The 7395-nt window shown below is 31.5% G+C and overlaps 1 long non-coding RNA gene across 1 annotated transcript; it reads left to right on the forward strand.

Annotated features, from left to right (window-relative positions):
- The first annotated feature begins 5751 nt into the window (after positions 1-5751).
- LOC127150133 (uncharacterized) lies at positions 5752-6378 on the forward strand. Its single transcript, XR_007822144.1, has 2 exons — positions 5752-5958; positions 6034-6378. It is a non-coding gene; the product is annotated as an uncharacterized LOC127150133 (long non-coding RNA).
- The last annotated feature ends 1017 nt before the right edge of the window (positions 6379-7395 follow it).

Consider the following 7395-nt stretch of genomic DNA (forward strand, 5'->3'; position numbering starts at 1 on the left):
TAAGAATAGTATATAGTAAATATGACACATGGTTATAGAATTTTAAAAATACCAAAAAATTCTCTATTTTAATTATATTTTCCATCTTAAATTTATTATTATTCGCAAACTACAGATCAATGTATTTCTTCTCCCACTTTTTAAAAGGGAATTGTATTGGGTATTTTTTTTAGAATAATATATAGCAAATATGGCAAAATTCTCATTCTTATATTTTTCATCTCAAATCTGTTAATATTTCCAAACTACCTTCCAAGGTATTTCTTCTCCCACTTTTTTAAGCCTTAGTCATCCTTTCTCTTACGTTCTCTGCAATTAGTTCTTCCTCGTACTTCCTCATTGGTAGATTTCAATTGGTTTATAAAATCGATATAGACTTCTTCATTTATGAATCGTGTGTCAAGTCGTTCAAACTCATATGAAGATGTATTTCTGATTTTGATTTCGTCCTTCATTATTATTGACTTTAATTGTGGTTTTAGGAGTTCAATTTATTTTTTTCATTTTTCAACATTTGAACGATCTTTTCTGGTTTTAAAGTGGATACACTTCTACTAAGGCATCCACGAATTCATCTCTTTTTAGCATTAATCTTGATTTTAGAATATCAATAATACATTAATTGCAATCTGATATGGTTGTCGGTCTGAGGAATTTTAACTTCATTTATGATTATTCTCTACTTTCTTCCATGTGAATTTTAGAGTTGAATTTGGTTTCAAATGATTTTTTTTTAATTATTTGTTGGTATTACTTTGTATATCAGTTTTGTATATATTAATAGTGTTGAGTGTATCAACAGGACTTGAAGTATATCAAGTGTATTTAATCAATCGAGTGTGTCGATGAAGAATACTAAGTGTATATGTACTACATTAAGTGTATCAAACATATCACGTGCAAGAGTATGAAATTCGTTGAGAGTGAAGCATAATAAGTTTATCAACAGTGCATCAAGATTATCAAATTTATCAATGAAACATTTAAAGTGTATCAAGCTAATAAAGTGTGAAACACAACGTGATGACAAGTTTGTAATTTCCCATTTTCAAAACTAGGTTGGTAATGGGTTTTGACATTTTTGCAAAACCAAAAGTTGAGTATTATATGAAAGGAATGGAATTCCTAAAGCGGAAGCGTATGAATGCCGTGCAAATGAATTTCAATTTATAAAACCAATAAATTCAAAGAAAAATAATAAACATGCTTCTCATGGAGGAAAAGGTGAAAATAAACTAACCTTTGTAGAACCAATTCTTCTTCCAAGCTTCAAGACACCACAAAATCTTCCTTGTAATTCTCCAAGTAAAGAATCACATAGAGTTGTGGGCTTCTGTAATTTTGGTGAGGGAATAAGTTTTTGGGAGGATTTTGTTTCCTTTTGAAAATACAAAGAGATCGTAAGATTGTCCTTCAAAAAAAAATTTTCCTTTTTTTCTTTTAAAAAAAATCTTAACAATGGAGGGGGAAGTTATCAAAATAACTTCCCCGTCTTTCCCACGTAGAATAACTCCCTAGGAGTTATTCATTTTATTTTAATATATATATATATATATATATATATATATATATATATATATATATATATATTAAATAAAATAAAATCAATATAAATTTAATTAATATATATTATATCTCATATAATATAAAATCAATATAAATTTAATTAAAATATATTATATCTCATATAATATAAACTTTATATTATATCATATATAATATAACCAATGGTTTAGATCTCTCATATAATCTATAGTTTTAATATGAATCGAATTCAATTTTAACCTATAGTTTATTTATGAATCTTATTCATATTATTATTATTATTTGAATCATATTCAAATATTAGCTTCTCTCATAAAAACTTTACATTATAATGTATCAAATACATTATATTAATTGTATCATATACAATTTATTCCCTTTAATCAATTTGAACAATTCTTCAATCTATCCTTATTGAGCTAACAAGGGGACCTTATGGACCTACAGATTGAAGCTCCAATGAAATGAGATTAATTAATTAAACTCTTTAATTAAATTAATCTATATTCATTAACTATTAGTCATTCCACTAAAGACTAATAGTTGCACTCTTCTTACTGTAGATATATTTTTGTGTCCATTAGATATAATCAATCAACAGTGCAATGACCCTTCACAAATTGCTCGTAAGTGCAGCTAACTCCTTAAGTACCACTGATTCCTCTAATGAACAATAATTATAGTCCTACTATAACTGAACTCCTCTCAGATCAAGAGAGGGTGTGGCGCCACATTGTTCAAGCCCTGGAATAAACCCTTAAAAGAGCAATTTCTTTACTTACTCTATCTATAGAGAATGAGTGAATTCCTTCTTGTGTAGTTGTGTTCCTAACTCCCCAATAAGACGAATCCCCAAAATGGTAGGCATATTGAGTTGGCTACATAGGCCACTCTCACCCATATAAATCAAAGGATCGCCTTCATAGGCAGGAATTCACAACTCACTCAAGATTCAGGTCAAGTCACCTATAGCCATCCTGGTGAAATGTAGTCTCAACTAGTAACGGTGTTAATAAGAGAGACTATTCATTTCATGGTCCGGTCTTATACAAACTCTTTGTATAGAATACTCTCGCTCTAATGTCTCAACATGAATGATTACGATCAAATCATTTGTAGCACTTTAGAACAATTGTAACAACTACAAAGCAGGTCGTATTCGTAGTGTCACTAGGATAAGGTATCCAACCTTATCCATTTACTACAGACCATTTAGGTTATCACTTAAACATGATCCACTTGTATGTCTCCACATACATATTTAGGTTACAGAAGATAACCTTGGATGTTAGTTTATTGGTTTTGTGAGTTAATGCAACTAAATGTCAAATAAAATAAAATACTTTAATTTATTAGATAAATAAAAAGTTTGTATAATATATACAATTACAAACTACAAGACCACGAGATTTAAGGCATCAACCCCAACATTATAGGCCTAATTTCAATTAGTAAATACTACTTGAAATAGAATTTCAAGTATATTGACAATATATGAAAGTATCAACAATTATATATAACAACAATAATCAACATTTGAAATGCATCAACATTATCTTACAACAACTTACAACAATCAATAATTTCTTTTGGACTAAAATTACACGTGCTACATTTCAAGGGTATCAAGTGTATCAAGTGTTCATCTCAAGCATATCAAGCGTATGGAGAAAAATCAAGTGTAACAAGGAGTATTAGGTGTATCAAGGTGTTTCAGGTATACAAAGAGTATCAAGGGTATAAAACGGTATCAGGTGCATTAAGTATATCAAGGAGTATCACGTGTAATTTATTTTAGAGTAAAATTACACGTGTAACAAGGTGTTTCCGTTGTATCAAAGAGTATCCAGTGTATAAAAGAGCATTAAAGAGTATCAAGTGTATAAAAAAAGTAATAGGTGCATCAAGTGTATCAAGGAGTATCAAGTGTATCAAGGGACATTAGGTATATCAGGTCTATCAAATATATATCAGTAATGAGGAAATTTGTGACATTTTAATCTTGTATATGTGAGCTAGGCTTTATTTTTGTCATTTTTGCAAATAATAAATGTGTGTGCTATGGGCTAGTTGTTATAACTTGTCTTGCCTCTTTTTTGGAAGTACCCCTTTTAGTCATAAATTTGCCGACTGACAAGAAGAAGGTTCAGCATCGAAGAAGAAACAAAGGATCAAAAGCTTGGTAAACTGAATCCTCATATGACATGTCACGGACCCTTTTCTGTTGCTAGCTTTCCATTTTCTCTACCTTTGCCTGCAATATTAAATATAGAAAAATGTAAGAAAAACAATATATTCAATAAGAGACTCACTTTTTTGGAAGTACCCCTTTTAGTCATAAATTTATCGGCTGACAAGAAGAATGAAAAATTTATTTTTAAATTGACAAAATAACAAAACAGAAAAATTTAAAATAAAAATTGGGGACAATGTCTTAAATGCTCCTACCTAAGTGACAAATGTGATTCCTAAATACAGTTGTTTACTAAGCCCTAAATACTCTATAATTAAATATTACTATGCACCTATAATAAAATATTCTACTTTCCCCCCAAAACAGAAAAAAAAAAAAAAAACCCATCAAATCACATTTAAAGCTCTGCAAGTGATCACATCTCATTCAATTTGTGCAAGCCACTGTTTCAATTTGTCCATTATTTGGAATTTGGAAACAAAGGGTCTTCAAGCCTACATTGTTTGGCATTTCCTTCCATTATTTTGCATTTGAAAATCCTAGCATCTCCATCTTCACATTTGGAATCTTTGTTTCACATCTCAAAAATATGTTTCGCATCTCCTTTGTCCCATCACATCTTCATTTTCATCTCCTTTGTTCCCTTCGGCTCGCATCTCCTTCGTCACCTTTGTCCTGTCACATCTTCACCCATCACATCTTTGTTCCCTTCGATACTCCATTCGCCATTCCTTACTTCTCCATTCACTGTTGAACCTTTGCTTTCGTTCGTTTCCTTTCGCATTCACCATTCAAAACTGTTCGACTTTGTCACTTCACTTTGAGTTCGCTTTTGTCTGTTTCCTTTCGCTTCCCTTCACTTCGAGTTTGCCAGATATTCAACCATTCGTATTCTACCATTCGTATTATACAACATCCTTATCAGTGTATTCTATCCTTCGCATTATACAACATATTCCATTCGTATTGTACAACGTATTTTGGCGTTTAACCTTATTATACAGCATCGATTCACCGTTCAAAATCTTCCCTTCGCATTCATCGTTTCCTTCAAAGGGGATTCAAAGTCCTCAAATTTTTTCTTCTTCATTGAGTTCCCTTCGTCCCGTACCTTCAAATCTTCAGTGAGTTCTTCAAATCGGTGAGTTTTTCAAATTCTTCTGGTATTTTCTTCTTCGGATTTCTTCTTTGCATTATCGTTCTTCGTTCAACTGGAATTTGTTTGGTTTTGAGTAGTTTCCATTGTTGTGATGTCTAATGTTATTGTATTTTGAAAATAAACTACTAATTTTTTCTTTTTTATTATGTGATATATTTATAGATACATTTAAACAAATATTTTTTATATTTCTTGTTTATTTAATTATCTTTTTAGATTATATAAACAATATAGAAACCGCGCCCTTTATTTTAGAAAGAAGAAGTGGGATTTGTTGTGTACTTATAAATGTATATTGTTTTTTATAAATTATAGAAAATCTAAAGATGAAAAAGGAGACGGAAGAGGTCAGAACGAGAACAAGTGACCGGTTAAGAACCGCAGGGATCACTGGTTCGAAAAAAGGATTGCCAGAGATTCAAACTCTGTTGAGTTCTTCCAGCAAGGTATTAATGTATGTTTTTAAGAATTACACTGAAGTTTTAGATGTTTAAGCCTACCAGAGACCAGAAGATACAAAAGTGGAGGGGTCGGGCAACAAACGAGACAATTCAATAACTTTGAAAAAAATGGGAAGGACTAAATCGTCAAAAGAAGATGTCACTGTAGAGAAGAAACAAAGGATCAAAAGCTTGGTAAACTGCAAATTTATTTTCTAATGAGTTATAGTCTATGTAGGTTTTAGAAAGTAGCTTATTGATGTTGTGGTCTATGAAGGTTTCAAAAAGTCTAGTTTATAGAAGGAAACTTGAAGAAAAGAAACAAAAAGATGTTAGAAGAAAATGTATGTGTTTTACTATTTGTTATACTTATATTATGTATTATATAAATTGATTATAACCTTGACAAACAGGAAAATACTGAAAGCGAAAGCGTAGAAGAGGAACAAGGAGAAGAAGATGAACAACGAGAAGAAGATAAAGAAGTAGAAGAAGATAACAATGAAGAAGGAAAGAGGGAGACAGCGGTAGATGAAGATTCGAGTTCATGGACGAGTGAACAAGATGAAAGACCAATGGATAATAAGAAGAGAAAGAATACTACGAAAAAGAGAAAGAAGGTAAGCATATGGTTAATTTGATAAAGTGTTGATTATTTGATGTATTTTGCTATAAATTTTCTTTTTATAACATAGGTGAAGGCTATTAAAAAGGAACAAAAGGCAAGAGAAGATTGAAGAAGGAAGGGAAAGGCATCAGTGAAACAAGAAAAATATATGTTGTATGGTACTGCCGTCTATGTGAAGTATGATAATTACATAGTATTTGTGACTTCTGTTGTATGTGATTCATTCGATTACACTGTATTGTTGTATTGTAAATGTTCTATATTCATTCAATTACACTGTATTTGTGTATTGTGTAGCTCATGTTCTGAATGTGGGGTATGGTATTGTGAATGTAACTCATGTTCTAAATTACACTATATTTTTTTAATTCTCATGTATATGATGCATTTAATTACAGTGTATTTGTGTACTGATTCGGGAGTTTTATGCAGTTTTTATGTTGAGTGTATTTCATGTTCTGAATCACATTTTATATTTTGACTTCTGTTGAATATAATGCATTCAATTATATAGATTGACTGAGATTGATTTAGGGTTATTACAGTGTATTTGTGTAATATGTCTTTAGTGCTATTCAATTGAGCTTGATAGATGTATGTCTTAGTGTATTTGTGGTTAACTGATAGTCTTTTCACATCAATATTAGGAATTAGTCTACTTAATGTGCTCTGAAAGGAGAAACGAGCCTTTAAAGATCAATCTACACACAAAGAGCACGGTAGTAGATTAAATCAACGAAAATCTTGGAGATAGGTTGATTAATAGTTTTAGAGAGGGGATATTTGGCACTTTCTATACTTGTCCATAACAAACCAATCCTCCCAATTGTTATTGCACCTTATTCAAAGAATGTACAAGTCCAAATCAACTAGCCAGCCTCATTTTCTAATAGTAGAGAGAGTTCTGAAGTTTGGGTTGAGAAATTTTGCCGTTATAACCGGCCTAAACTGCAATGAGATTTCTGATATTAACTAAGAGGATATAAAGGGGGGCGGGCGACTAAAAGGAGTATATTTTGAAAACCTGAAAATTGTGACGAGGCAGTACTTGAATGTTATGTTCAACATAAGCACTGCTAGCACCTAAGAAGACAGGATAAAAATGGCCAAACTGTACTTCCTTGAGAGTTTTTTAATCCCTAGGCAAGAAAGTTTAAGTATAGAGTGGGATCACATCCTTATGATAGACGACTATGAACTCTTTGACGACCCATGAGGTAGAGCTACTTTTGAACTTCTAGTAGAGTTCATGAATAGAGCTATTTGTAATAAGGGGCAAACAGGGATTTCGATGGGAGACTTTATTTTCCCGATTTTTGCTTGAGCTTACGAGGTAATCCCAACATTGAGTATCCCACCCAACTACTTTGTAATGGGGATTTCAAATGAAGTCCCTAGGATTATTAATTGAGCAGCTGACACACAACCC

This window comes from Cucumis melo, chromosome 7, assembly GCF_025177605.1.
Source record: "Cucumis melo cultivar AY chromosome 7, USDA_Cmelo_AY_1.0, whole genome shotgun sequence".
Lineage (NCBI taxonomy): Eukaryota > Viridiplantae > Streptophyta > Magnoliopsida > Cucurbitales > Cucurbitaceae > Cucumis > Cucumis melo.